The 15,260-nt window shown below is 49.2% G+C and overlaps 1 protein-coding gene across 1 annotated transcript in view; it reads left to right on the forward strand.

Moving 5' to 3' along the window:
• Positions 1-15,260, forward strand: part of LOC144769119 (solute carrier family 22 member 4-like) — a 460,827-nt gene that overhangs the window by 253,110 nt on the left and 192,457 nt on the right. The gene's annotated exons all lie outside the window — the stretch shown is intronic.

The following is a 15,260-nucleotide window of genomic DNA, read 5'->3' on the forward strand; positions in this document are numbered from 1 at the left end:
CTCCGGCAAGGGATCACAGATCTCCCCTCTGTATATATTCCATTTGGTCCAGATTTTATTCCACTTCCCCGGGCAGGCACGGTTAGAGTACACCACCCTTTCCGTTATCATTACCTTATCCATATTTAAACACCATTGTGACTTGGTTGGCACTTCTGCCGCTCCCCAGCGTTGTGCGACATCTCGTTTAGCTACCATCAATCCCACTGTAACCCAAAGTTGCCCATGTCTAAAGATATCCGTAGGTCCCCACACGTTTAGAAGGCACCTCTTCGGTTCAGGCAACAGCGATATTTCTAGTGTTTGCGAGATTGTACGCAATATTTGTCTCCAATATTCCTGAATCCGGGGGCAGTCCCATATGGTGTGAAAGAACGTGCCCTCCTCCCCGCACCCATGAAGGCAGTAAGGGTGTTGTATCCTGTTAATACGATGTAGCATTGTCCTTGTATAGTACACCCTGTGTAGTATTTTCAGTTGCACTAGTCGTAGTCGTGCAGAGATGCCCACTTCCTTAGGTGACGCTAGTGCCTCATTCCACTCACGTTCGTCCATTTCACTAGTGTTCCCCTCCCATTTCGCCTTTAAGGACAGTGTTGGGTCTGGTAAGTTGTTGAGTAATTTGCGGTAGGTAAGAGATGTTGCGCGTTCAATCATAAAGTCAGTGAGGAGGCGATCTTCCAGCGGGGAAGACTCGGGCAGGTCAGTGTCCGTGGGCAGAGCCGCTAGCAATGCATGTTGTATCTGGATGTACCTGTAGAGCTCCCTTTCGCTGAGTTCGTATAATTCTCTCAGTCTATTGAAGGGCATCACCCCGCTCCTGTCCCAAAGATCGCCCACCGTGGATATCCCTATAGTGTCCCAGTGTGAGAACCCCTTGCTGTTCCTCATGTGGCCGAGGACTCGAGAGTCCCACAGTGGAGTCAGCTTGGTGATCCTCCCCTTCCAACCCAGAGCAGCCGTCGCTGTATGCCAGAGCGTCACCGTTAGTTTGGTGGGTCCCACTAAGGCGCGAATTTTGCGTTGGTCATATAATGGAGCCAGTAAGCTGTTAGTGCCTAGTTGCCCCCTGTCAGCCTGGAATGCTGGCTCGGCTTGTGAAGTATGGATCCATTGGTTGATGGGTTTAAGATGTGCCGCCCAGTAATACAATTTTAAGTTGGGTAAGGCAATACCACCGTCAAACCAACCTCTATGCAGTTTGGATTGTGCGATGCGTGCGGGGAGGTTCCCCCATAGAAGGTTAGATACCAATGCTGCGACCTTTTGAAAGAACCTAGGGGCTACCGGGTAAGGTGTATTTTCAAGGACATACAAAAATCGTGGCAGGGCCATCATTTTATAAAGTGCAGCTCGTCCCAAGAGCGTTAACGGGAGTCCCGACCAGAATTTAACGTCTTGCTTGAGCCTATCTAAGTGGGGCTTCAGATTTTTGTCCATGAACTCCGCGGGGTCACTAGTAACCTGAATGCCTAAGTATTTAAACGACGAACCCGCTATCTTCAGAGGACACCCCGCGTCGAGGGCCGGGACCTGCCCCTTCAGAACATACAATTCCGATTTGCGCCAATTTAGTGTATAGCCGAATACCCTGCCGTGAGTATCACAAAGATGTAATAGGGCTGGCACTCCGCTGTCTGGATTAGTTAGATATATCAGCATGTCGTCCGCATACAGGGACAGCCGGTCCTCCCAACCCTCCCTCCAGCATATGCCCTTGAGTAGGGGCGAGGTTCTAATAAGAGTGGCAAGGGGTTCCAGTGAGATCGCGAACAATAACGGCGAGAGGGGACATCCTTGTCTGGTACCCCTCCCTAGTGGGAACATCCGCGAGATATGTCCATTGGCCACCACCCGAGCTACCGGGTCAGTGTATAACAGTCTGACCCACGCAATAAAGCGGGGCCCAAATCGATAGCGCGACAACGCCTCAAACAAGTATGCCCATTCTACAAGATCAAAAGCCATCTTAGCATCAAGGGCTAATATCACTGCTTGTGATGTGACCGATTCCGCCCTAGCCAGTACTCCGTGCAGTCTGTGTAGATTTAACGCCGTATTTCTGTGTGGCATAAATCCGGACTGGTCCGGGTGTATAAGAGATGGTAAATGGGGCAAGATTCTCGCCGCTAGGAGTTTGGCAAGAATTTTGGCTTCTGCATTAAGCAGCGAGATGGGGCGGTAAGAGGAGCATTCTTCAGGTGGTTTGCCTGGTTTGGAGATGGCCACTATAGTCGCCGCTCTCTGGTCCGGTGGAAGTGTACCCTTCTCCAGACCACAATATACTTTTTAAAGCATTTTCTACTTACCTTATCTGCCAGGAAGGGTCATATTCCAGCTAAATGTTGATGTAGTAATATATAGACAGAAATCAAGGAAATCCGACACCCATAAGGACAATCTACCCTTGTGTTTCTGGCACTGATTTTGCCACCTCGGAGGCCAGGCGTTGCAAAGGCAGTAACATGGGTCGTGAGGGACAAACCAGGGTTCTCAGCTACCCAGCCCCTGGTGACCCCTAAATGACATCACTTTTATAGGGCAATTAAGCAGTGCCCAATTGGCTGGTCTGAAAGGTCAGTGTGTGGCCCTTTTTTGGGCTGTTTGTGGGCCTGCTGGGCTGGGGTGGATCCTCCAGTAAAACAGAGGAGCATCGCCCCACTAACTAAATTGGCACCCAATATGGAGAAATAAAATGATAATAAAGTTCATTTATTACCAATTTGTTTTTCAATACCCCATCCTGAGCGGAGCAACAGGACAGGGGGCTTGGCTTTATGCTGCTGTCATGCAGGCAACAGCAGAGAGCAGTAATGGGCAGGGCACTCCAAGTTTAAAGACATGTCTCCTTGGCATGCCGTCTTGCGACGACCAGCCAGACATGCACATTTTAAACCTCTGTGACCCATAGCATATGGCTCCAGTGTCCTAGGGAGTGCCGAAGGAGGCGCCTCTCTCCAATACTGGTGCTTATTTCATGCTGCATGAGAGCAGCACCAGGATTGGTTGCTGCAGTTTCCTGGGTCCCTCGTTTGAGCCTTCCTGGAGAAGACCTGAGCGAGGAGGACATCGCGTCAAGAAGGTAGTGTAATTATTTATTTATTACTTTTTTTTTTTTGCCTCACCAGCCTCCATACATTCCGGCCACCACTGCTGCTAGGTAGGTTTTCCCTGTTGATTTCCCTGATATTAAAATAAACATTGAGAGCAGCAAGCAGAAATCCATGCAGCCGTCATAACTTGTAAAACCCCTATACAATGTATCTCTTCTACAAGTTCAAAACTTCCCCAGTTTACAAACATGGGGCACTTTTCTAGCTATCGAATTCACTATTGGGGCCTCCTTTATTTTGGTGCCTGTGTCTATTTTCTGTCCCAGTCCGACAATAGGACAACGTAAAGTGCATGGGCAACTGTACCATTGGTATTTTGCGCAATACTGACATTGGCTTCACATCCGAGATTGCCTGCGGTGCACTGCCGCTGCCACAGTTTAGGCACTGCCAGTTTTCCTATTTATTTACAATGCAGAGGTCCTTTGGACTGAAAGCACAGGTCTGGTTAACTGATTTACCAAGTCTTTCTGCTCTAGGTGATAGCTGGGTTTGAAAGGTTACCCATTGCCCTTACAACTGTTTTTCGAGCAGCTACCTGGCATCCCTCCAGGCGCTGCAGGGGGAGGTCCTGGCCAGTCTGCCTTTGCACTGTAATGAACCAAGACCTTTCCTGGCCTACCTTAGCAAAATCAAAGTGCAAGGCTGCAACTGCATGCGCACAGGGAACATTCACAGACAGTCCGTTTGCACAGTGTCCCCACACCTGCCTCTGTTTTCAGTGTGAATCAGCAGCATAAGGCTGCAGATATTTCTTGTTTCAAGGTAAAGTAGGCTGTTATTTTACTAGTTATTCATTGTAGTGGCAGGCCTAACGTGCTTACAAATGCACCACTTTCTACCACAGTTCTGAATATTGTGAATGGAAAAATGTCATCTTCCCCTTAAATCTTGAAAACTGACCAATGTTTGCCTTTTGCACTCCACTCTCTGCTATGTAAACCACTGTGTAAATGGAAAACAGGTTGCTGCTTATCACCCAAGCAGTGAGAGGTAGTCAGCGGGCAGTGACTTCAATCAATCAGTTAGTACCCACATGTCAAGTAATCCTTCTACCCTGGTCCACACAGAGGGGAGATTCATGGGATGTGACCCGCAGGAAGTATACTCCTTTGCCCGCTCTTCCATGGGCGGCTCCTCTGCTAAGGCAGGAGGAGTGGCGCCCCACTGCTCTCGGAACAGTGGAAATAGGAAAAATAAAATGATAGCGTTATTATCATTTTATGTTTCTCAGCTACGGGGCTAGGGGAGGGCGGGGTGGGGCTGGTGTCACAGGCAGTAGTAGTAGTTTGTGTACAATCTTGGGCCGGCCAAACAGTCATGCACACTAAGCATGTTTTCGACCAGGCTAAAGTGCACAGCCTGGCAGAAGAACATGCACAGGCTCCCATTCCCTGTCTGAGCGCCCAACCATGTCGCTCAAACCAATCACAACGCTGCTGTCATACAGGTGACAGCAGCGTCATGATTGCCTTAGGGGAGCCTCTGTGCTCCCTGCTTCCGGCACTCGGAGTCAGGAAGAGAAGCGGCGGAGAGACGACAGAGGTGAGAAGACCGCCATGAAGAGGCAAGTGTTTTTTAAATTAATATTTTGTATTTTTCAATGCCCCGCCCCCCAGTTCCCTACCAGCAGCCACTGTTTACTTCTCTTTCCCCTCACACAATCCTTACAGAGAGATCATTACCAAGGTTAATGAAAGTTTTTTTTTACACATTTCTTACCTATTACTTCCCTCTTTTGTGGCTTTATGCAAAAGCAGAAGGGTCAGAAAATAAACAGCAGTTGTCATAGTTACCTGGGGGTTATCTGTCTTATCGGGTATAGCTGGGCAGGCTTTTGGCATGGGCGGTGGCTTTCAGTGTGACTGGAATGGCACGTTTGCTGCCTCTTATTTCATATGATCTTATATTAAATTATGCACATATTAATGTTGGGACGGAAAAGTTCCCTGCAAGATGATGGACGTGCACCCCTGTCCTGAGTGCCCCAGTGCATGGCTATCTGGAACCCTGCTAATGATTTTTGATCATTGGGAAACACAGATCATTTGTATGCGCCTTCGCCTAGCCATGTCTGATGGTAATATGGCCTGGTTAGAATGGAAGGGGCGCAATAAAAACTACCCTGCTGCCCTCAGCTGGAGTTAAATGACATGAGCCAGCATACCCATTTTGTGCGCAGTGGTAATCAGTACTGTGAACAGGCTTTTTTCCTGTGTCACTGGAGTAGGGCCCATTTATGTAAAGGCTACTGGCTGTGTACTCCTCAACAGTGGTGGCTAGTATTTAATGGCAGTGGGGGGGCAGGTCGCGAGGGAATTAAAAACATTAAAACACTTGCCTGTTACTGACGTCACCTCTCGTTCCTCTTCGCCCACTTCCAGGGCAGGAAGCACCCGGCTCCCAGGCTCCCCATAGCGAATCACAACGCTGTAATGCAGCGTTGTGATTGGTCTGAGCACCGTGGTTCAGCTCTCAGCCATGGAATGAGAGCCTGGGCATGTTCTGCATCCAGGCTGTAAAGCAGCATGACAGTTTGTCTGGCCCGAGATGGCCAGCCAAAGTGTCTTGCGCACTTGGAGTGGGTAAACCACTCCTACCCTGCTCTGTGAGCAAAGCAGCCCTCCTCTACCCAGCTGAGCAAGGACAGAAAAGAAAATGATAATTACTTTGAGTTATCATTTTATTTTTTCCTTGTTTACCTGCTCAGTGGGGTGAGGCCCCTCCCCCTTAGCGGAGGAGCCACCGTATTTGCCAGTATGCAAAATACATTAGAATGCATAAAAAGGGAAGAACAGAGACCACTTTGGAGAGTTATATTCTTTGGTAATTTCATTTTACCTTGGTGTATAGCTAAGAGTGACTCTTAATATTCTAGTTTCTAAAATTAGAGACCTTGAAATTAAATTTTTACTGCAATTTAGTCCTATGATTAAGTGCTGAAAACCCATGAGAAGTATGGCAAATAGGTAATATAAGGTTTTCAGGCATGCACTTTAATATTGTAATCACATGAGGGAAAGATATGCCCTAAGAGAGTAACACACAATGGTGCACCAGAAATTAAGGGGGTGGATCTTTAAAACCATGCGACACAGGGCTATAACCAGTTATGAATCTACAACATGCATAGTTGGTGAATGCAGGCTACCCAATGGGTGTACATAGAGAATCTTATGATTACACCCTGGATGTACTCGGAGAATTTGGAGGCTGAGGATGTTTTTATTTATGATGGCATGTGAATTATTATATGAAATAGTAATATTATATGTTTGACCCTGGCCCATAATATGCTTGTATTGCATTTAGAACACACTCCACATTTTTGTGAGCCATTTCGCACTGGATGCGGAGTAACTTTCTCCAATGCAATGTAGAAAAAACTGAGATCATGCTTATGGGAGAAGCCCCCCTCCTATGGACACCGGACTGGTGGCCAACAGATCTGGGACCCCTCCCCCCTCACCCCCCTGCCCAAACGCACGGTTAAAAATTTGGGAATTCGCCTTGACCGCGATCTCAATATGAAAGAACATGTTAGCCAAACTGCTGGTTCCTGCTTCCATGTTATTGGCATGCTGCGCCAAGTCTTCCCCCTCCTCCCGGATTCCGCGTGAAAAACCATAGTCCAGGCGATGGTCTTGAGTAGCCTGGACTATTGCAACGGCCTGCTGATCCCGGCTAATGATGCCCTCCTCAACAGATTGCAAGTGGTGCAGAACACGGCGGCCCGGTTGGTTCTTAATGTTCCACCTCGAACCTCTTCACGGCCCCTTTTAACGGAATTGCACTGGCTCCCTATTGGCCAACGGATTCAGTTAAAAACATACTGTATCATCCACAAGGCGCTGGTCAACCTGGGCCCCTCATATGTCGCTGAGAAATTTGTGCCTTACTTACCTCCCAGATCCCTACGCTCAGGTGCTAAACACCTTCTGGTGGTACCGCGAATAAGAAAGGCCAGACGAGGTGGAAAAGCTCTCGCCTACTGCGGCCCTCTCTTATGGAATTAACTCCCGCTGCACTTGAGACAATGCTCTGAACATCTACAGTTCAGAAAAATGCTCAAGACATTTCTCTTCTGCCGTGCCTGATTCGTTTCCATTTCTCTCTGAATCTATTGCCTTCCCTTCACAGTCCTGCTAAAGTGCAGAGACACCCCTCCGGGGGTCGATTCTAGCGCTATACAAACAAATACAAATACAAGAACATTAATTGATCTATATCCTGAAGAAGGTAGTTGTAAGGTGATATTTCCACCAAAATGTGTGTGGTCCGTCTGTGGCAGTCCCCAGATACGACACAACAATTGTGGATGAAAAAGAGGATGCTCTTCATGGTGGGCTAATAAGAAATTCTGGGGATGTATGAGTTGTTGGAATACGTTTTTTTGAGTGTGTGTGAATATTATGTTTGGGAAAGCTTTGAGAAATGTGGGGTTGTGAATGATGAACCTGTCTTTCATCGTAAATAAAAAATCATAAACCAATTATGTTTTTTTTTAGGTGATGCTTACACAAATAATTTTATGTCACAAATTGTCAAAAAGTGGGTGATACAAATGATGTCAAACTAAATAAATGTACTAAGTAATTGAGCTGGGTCAATATTTTATTTGATGAATAAACCTAACAATAAGAAAAACAGGTTAGTGGGGAATATTTATCATTGCTTCAGTGGTTATTTCCTACCTGTCCTGTTTCATAATGTAATTTTCTGGGGGCGTACCCTTTTTGTGTGTTGTTCCTTGTGTATTTAACTCAAATCTTGCATCCATTGTGTGTAGCAACGTACAGAGTGTGATGCTTGCTTGTGTGTGTCAGTGTATGGGGCATAACATGGATGAATGTGGGTCCCATTTTGGAAGCCCAGGTCCTGGAGAGGTTTGTGAAGGTGAGGACTGCAACCCCCAGACAGGAGATGTGGATTGCTGACATTCCTGAGGGCTGAGATGGGAACAAACACTTGAGGGAGGGGAGCAGAGCATCCTCTGGGCACATCAAATGTCTATTTGATTCCAGGAAGAGTTACTGGGCAGTGGGGCCTGAGCTCATTGTCAGGGAGATGGGGATGATGGGATATGTAAATGTAAATGTAAATGTAGGTGTACTTATATAGCGCAAACCTGTCACCCAAAGGGCATCCTGGCGCTTGCTTAGGGAACCCGTCCTGGTATTCCCCTGTGAGAAACCCCGGCAGGGTGTCCACAAGGTGAAAGCCAGGCATCCCGCCGCGAGGGGCCGTAGTGGAGATTAAGCAAGCTATTGCCCAGAGTTGCAGAGTGTGACCCCGTGATTTGAGTAGGCACCGGAGCGAGAATTGTCGAGTCCGTGTCATTTTTGAGCCCGAGACCCGCCGAGGCGGGGAATCGAACCCTGGTCCACGGTCGATCTCAGCTTCCGGGTCTGCCGCCTCTAACCACTGAGCCACGCTTCTCCACGATATGCTAAGCTTTGCACTGTGGACTAGGGAATCTTGATAGAGAGAAAGGATTAGGCCTTTGAACCTTTATGAGGCATATTTCGCCATGGGCTGACACCCAGGTGTTACCCCTGATTACTCTGTTGGATTGTGTTGTGGGTCTGAGAGATTAGAGCCACTCCTGCTGTGGCAGACTGTCCCTTTGGCAAAGAGCATTGGAGAGAGAGCACAGTAAAGGAGCTGACACCCGCAATCCAAATGTCAATGACTCAAACACTAGATCACATATGTGTCTGGATTTGCACTACAAAGGTGGGTGTCTGAGACCCTCACTTGTTTCAACAGCATGGTTAATTAGGAGAAATGAGATCACCAAGACTTCAAGTTGTAACCAAGACTGGAGACCTAAGTATGTCAGTTTGCCATCCGGGTGAGGAGCTATCACACAGGAGCCACGAACACTTGCCCTACGCCGGGAGCACCAGCTTTCTGCTTCCCTACAAAGGCCAGTGTGCCTTGTGAAGAGAAAGAGAGAGCCTGGGGGAGCAAGGCCCAGTGGGGGTCCTGTTGAGTGGAGTGTTAGGTGCCTGCTCCACTTTGTACCAATGTTACAAGAGAGCCGTCCACTCTCTGGTAGAAGTAGGTCCTCCTCATTGGGGCTTCTATGAAGTTGAGGTCTGTTGCCTGGTGTCACTGATCTCACTGGGACTATCGCCCATTTCTTTGACCAAACGTATGCCAGGAGGGATCCACTGAGACTTTTGGGACCATCACCAATTGCACTGAGACTGTTAGGGCTATCGCCCATTGCAACTGAGGCAATTGTCTGTGACACCCTGTATCCCAGGAGTGGTCACTAAGATAGTCAGAGGCCACTGATCAGATGATCCAACCTGAATTGGACCTTTCCCGTACCCTTGATACCCAGAAGCTTGGAGGGGGCCACTAGGACTGTTGAGGTTGTCATTCATGCCAGAGAAGTCTCTGCAACCAGAGACTTTGCAAGTACACACACTTGACGAACTGCATTGACCATGATGCCTAGGGGCGAACCTGCTGGGAGGTGAAGCAGTGTGATCCCACATTTATTTCCTGTTTAAAAGGGATACAAAAGGGGATGATGGACGGAGCCTTTGAGCAAATCAAACACTCACCCCCAGTCAACTGATCTGGGTTTAATCCATCACCATTCTTTAGCTCACTCAGCCACCCCAGTTCAGACATGGCCATATGCAAATCAGTCTGACCCTGTGCCTCATGGGAACAGTCCAGCCCGAACTGCCAAGCCATGTCTTCCCTGGACCGGAAACAAGCATCCTGGGACCGGTTTCGGATTCATAATCCTCATCAGCCAGGCTATCTTCAATCCAGTGGCCAAGTGAGCAAGGGAATCACGTCTGAGCATACCCTGCCACACTTAGGGCGAACAAAGCGATACAAAAGGGGATGATGGACGGAGCGTTTGAGCAAATCAAACACTCACCCCCAGTCAACTGATCTGGGTTTAATCCATCACCATTCTTTAGCTCACTCAGCCACCCCAGTTCAGACATGGCCATATGCAAATCAGTCTGACCCTGTGCCTCATGGGAACAGTCCATCCCGAACTGCCAAGCCATGTCTTCCCTGGACCGGAAACAAGCATCCTGGGACCAGTTTTGGATTCATAATCCCCATCAGCCAGGCTATCTTGAATCCAGTGGCCAAGTGAGCAAGGGACTCACGTCTGAGCATACCCTGCCACACTTGGGGCGAACAAAGCGATACAAAAGGGGATGATGGACGGAGCGTTTGAGCAAATCAAACACTCACCCCCAGTCAACTGATCTGGGTTTAATCCATCACCATTCTTTATCTCACTCAGCCACCCCAGTTCAGACATGGCCATATGCAAATCAGTCTGACCCTGTGCCTCATGGGAACAGTCCAGCCGAACTGCCAAGCCATGTCTTCCCTGGACCGGAAACAAGCATCCTGGGACCAGTTTCGGATTCATAATCCTCATCAGCCAGGCTATCTTCAATCCAGTGGCCAAGTGACCAAGGGAATCACGTCTGAGCATACCCTGCCACACTTAGGGCGAACAAAGCGATACAAAAGGGGATGATGGACGGAGCGTTTGAGCAAATCAAACACTCACCCCCAGTCAACTGATCTGGGTTTAATCCATCACCATTCTTTAGCTCACTCAGCCACCCCAGTTCAGACAGGGCCATATGCAAATCAGTCTAACCCTGTGCCTCATGGGAACAGTCCAGCCCGAACTGCCAAGCCATGTCTTCCCTGGACCGGAAACAAGCATCCTGGGACCAGTTTCGGATTCATAATCCTCATCAGCCAGGCTATCTTGAATCCAGTGGCCAAGTGAGCAAGGGACTCACGTCTGAGCATACCCTGCGACACTTAGGGCGAACAAAGCGATACAAAAGGGGATGATGGACGGAGCGTTTGAGCAAATCAAACACTCACCCCCAGTCAACTGATCTGGGTTTAATCCATCACCATTCTTTAGCTCACTCAGCCACCCCAGTTCAGACATGGCCATATGCAAATCAGTCTGACCCTGTGCCTCATGGGAACAGTCCAGCCCGAACTGCCAAGCCATGTCTTCCCTGGACCGGAAACAAGCATCCTGGGACCGGTTTCGGATTCATAATCCCCATCAGCCAGGCTATCTTGAATCCAGTGGCCAAGTGAGCAAGGGACTCACGTCTGAGCATACCCTGCCACACTTAGGGCGAACAAAGCGATACAAAAGGAGATGATGGACGGAGCGTTTGAGCAAATCAAACACTCACCCCCAGTCAACTGATCTGGGTTTAATCCATCACCATTCTTCAGCTCACTCAGCCACCCCAGTTCAGACATGGCCATATGCAAATCAGTCTGACCCTGTGCCTCATGGGAACAGTCCAGCCCAAACTGCCAAGCCATGTCTTCCCTGGACTGGAAACAAGCATCCTGGGACCGGTTTCGGATTCATAATCCTCATCAGCCAGGCTATCTTGAATCCAGTGGCCAAGTGAGCAAGGGAATCACGTCTGAGCATACCCTGCCACACTTAGGGCGAACAAAGCGATACAAAAGGGGATGATGGACGGAGCGTTTGAGCAAATCAAACACTCACCCCCAGTCAACTGATCTGGGTTTAATCCATCACCATTCTTTAGCTCACTCAGCCACCCCAGTTCAGACATGGCCACATGCAAATCAGTCTGACCCTGTGCCTCATGGGAACAGTCCAGCCCGAACTGCCAAGCCATGTCTTCCCTGGACCGGAAACAAGCACCCTGGGACTGGTTTCGGATTCATAATCCTCATCAGCCAGGCTATCTTGAATCCAGTGGCCAAGTGAGCAAGGGACTCAAGTCTGAGCATACCCTGCCACACTTAGGGCGAACAAAGCGATACAAAAGGGGATGATGGACGGAGCGTTTGAGCAAATCAAACACTCACCCCCAGTCAACTGATCTGGGTTTAATCCATCACCATTCTTTAGCTCACTCAGCCACCCCAGTTCAGACATGGCCATATGCAAATCAGTTTGACCCTGTGCCTCATGGGAACAGTCCAGCCTGAACTGCCAAGCCATGTCTTCCCTGGACCGGAAACAAGCATCCTGGGACCGGTTTCGGATTCATAATCCTCATCAGCCAGGCTATCTTGAATCCAGTGGCCAAGTGAGCAAGGGACTCACGTCTGAGCATACCCTGCCACACTTAGTGCGAACAAAGCGATACAAAAGGGGATGATGGACGGAGCGTTTGAGCAAATCAAAAACTCACCCCCAGTCAACTGATCTGGGTTTAATCCATCACCATTCTTTAGCTCACTCAGCCACCCCAGTTCAGACATGGCCATATGCAAATCAGTCTGACCCTGTGCCTCATGGGAACAGTCCAGCCCGAACTGCCAAGCCATGTCTTCCCTTGACCGGAAACAAGCATCCTGGGACCGGTTTCGGATTCATAATCCCCATCAGCCAGGCTATCTTGAATCCAGTGGCCAAGTGAGCAAGGGACTCACGTCTGAGCATACCCTGCCACACTTAGGGCGAACAAAGCGATACAAAAGGGGATGATGGACGGAGCGTTTGAGCAAATCAAACACTCACCCCCAGTCAACTGATCTGGGTTTAATCCATCACCATTCTTTAGCTCACTCAGCCACCCCAGTTCAGACATGGCCATATGCAAATCAGTCCGACCCTGTGCCTCATGGGAACAGTCCAGCCCGAACTGCCAAGCCATGTCTTCCCTGGACCGGAAACAAGCATCCTGGGACCGGTTTCGGATTCATAATCCTCATCAGCCAGGCTATCTTGAATCCAGTGGCCAAGTGAGCAAGGGACTCACGTCTGAGCATACCCTGCCACACTTAGGGCGAACAAAGCGATACAAAAGGGGATGATGGACGGAGCGTTTGAGCAAATCAAAAACTCACCCCCAGTCTACTGATCTGGGTTTAATCCATCACCATTCTTTAGCTCAATCAGCCACCCCAGTTCAGACATGGCCATATGCAAATCAGTCTGACCCTGTGCCAGTGGCCAAGTGAGCAAGGGACTCACGTCTGAGCATACCCTGCCACACTTAGGGCGAACAAAGAGATACAAAAGGGGATGATGGACGGAGCGTTTGAGCAAATCAAACACTCACCCCCAGTCAACTGATCTGGGTTTAATCCATCACCATTCTTTAGCTCACTCAGCCACCCCAGTTCAGACATGGCCATATGCAAATCAGTCCGACCCTGTGCCTCATGGGAACAGTCCAGCCCGAACTGCCAAGCCATGTCTTCCCTGGACCGGAAACAAGCATCCTGGGACCGGTTTTGGATTCATAATCCCCATCAGCCAGGCTATCTTGAATCCAGTGGCCAAGTGAGCAAGGGACTCACGTCTGAGCGTACCCTGCCACACTTAGGGCGAACAAAGCGATACAAAAGGGGATGATGGACGGAGCGTTTGAGCAAATCAAACACTCACCCCCAGTCAACTGATCTGGGTTTAATCCATCACCATTCTTTAGCTCACTCAGCCACCCCAGTTCAGACATGGCCATATGCAAATCAGTCTGACCCTGTGCCAGTGGCCAAGTGAGCAAGGGACTCACGTCTGAGCATACCCTGCCACACTTAGGGCGAGCCATTTGAGCTGACAAGCTCGTGGAGAGGCACCTGCGCGCCTGGAGAGTTACTGAGAACCAAGAATATTTTGGCAGCCTGCTCAGCAACCCGTTACATTCAAATTGCCTAATCTCTACTGATGACGGATAACAATCCAGAAACACGTGTTTAGATATGGCCAGCACCAATCTGCACCCACCTGGTGAAACACTCTAGAGACTTTGCAAGTACACACACTTGACGAACTGCAATGACCAGGATGCCTTGGGGAGAACCTGCTGGGAGGTGAAGCAGTGTGATCCCACATTTGTTTCCGGTTTAAAAGGCTCCCTCAAGGTATTTGAGCTGACGAGCTCGTGGAGAGGCACCTGCGCGACTGGAGAGTTACTGAGCACCGAGAATATTTTGGCAGCCTGCTCACTAACCCCTTACATTTGAATTGCCTAATCTCTACTGATGACGGATAACAATCCAGGAACACTAGTTTAGAGATGGTCAGCACCAATCTGCACCCACCTGGTGAAACACTCGAGAGACTTTGTAAGTACACACACTTGGCGAACTGCATTTGCCATGATGCCGCGGGGCGAACCTGCTGGGAGGTAAAGCAGTGTGATCCCACATTTGTTTCATGAAGTTGAGGTCTGTTGCCTGGTGTCACTGATCTCACTGGGACTATCGCCCATTTCTGTGACCAAACGTATGCCAGGAGGGATCCACTGAGACTTTTGGGGCCATCACCAATTGCTCTGAGACTGTTATGGCTATCGCCCATTGCAGCTTAGGCAATTGTCTGTGACTGAGATAGTCAGGGGCCACTGATCAGATGATCCAACCTGAATGGGACCTTTACCGTACCCTTGATCTCCAGATGCTTGGAGGGGGCCTCTAGGACTGTTGAGGTTGTCATCCATGCCAGAGAAGTCTCTGCAACCAGCAGAGGAACTCGGGGGCCAAACCAGAAGCCGCTCTGCAGCATTGCAGCTGCTTCAGTACCTCACAGGCAAGAACCAGGAAGTAGGAGCCGCTGCATCTGAAAGCTGTCCCTGTCTGCGACCGCCTCAGCATGCTGACCCCACTAATGGCAGAAGGAAACATGTGAGCTGGTCATTGCTGGAGCACAGGAGAGATGCATAGTGGCTCCTGGACACTTCTGAATGTTGCAGTTGGGTTACTTTGAAGCAGTGCTGCGGCTGTTTTGAGCTTGTATGGGCTAGTCAGTCTCCCGCCCAGGGTACCGACATTTGGAAACGAAAGTCTGGCTGTGATGAGCATGACTAGGGCAGGCCGCACTTGGGGATCACCTTCGAAAATCAAGCAGGGATGCAGTCTTTAGCCTAGAGGAGAAATGGGGGGGAGAGAGGACCAGTGGGGCTTGCGGTCCGATTTAGCACTAGGGCGCTAGCCTTGAGAGGCAACTGTGTGGTTTTATTGTGCTGTGTTTATAATGATAATAAATACTGCTTTATTACACAAAGTAAATGCAATCAACATATTGGGGTCACTGTGGGCATTTTCAGTTAATAGCTACGCCTAAAGAGCCTCAGGTTGCCTGATTGAAGTGTTGCAGGGCTAGTATTTGGCCCAGTTACTCAG

The sequence above is a fragment of the Lissotriton helveticus genome, chromosome 7 (assembly GCF_964261635.1).
Source record: "Lissotriton helveticus chromosome 7, aLisHel1.1, whole genome shotgun sequence".
NCBI classification, from domain to species: domain Eukaryota; kingdom Metazoa; phylum Chordata; class Amphibia; order Caudata; family Salamandridae; genus Lissotriton; species Lissotriton helveticus.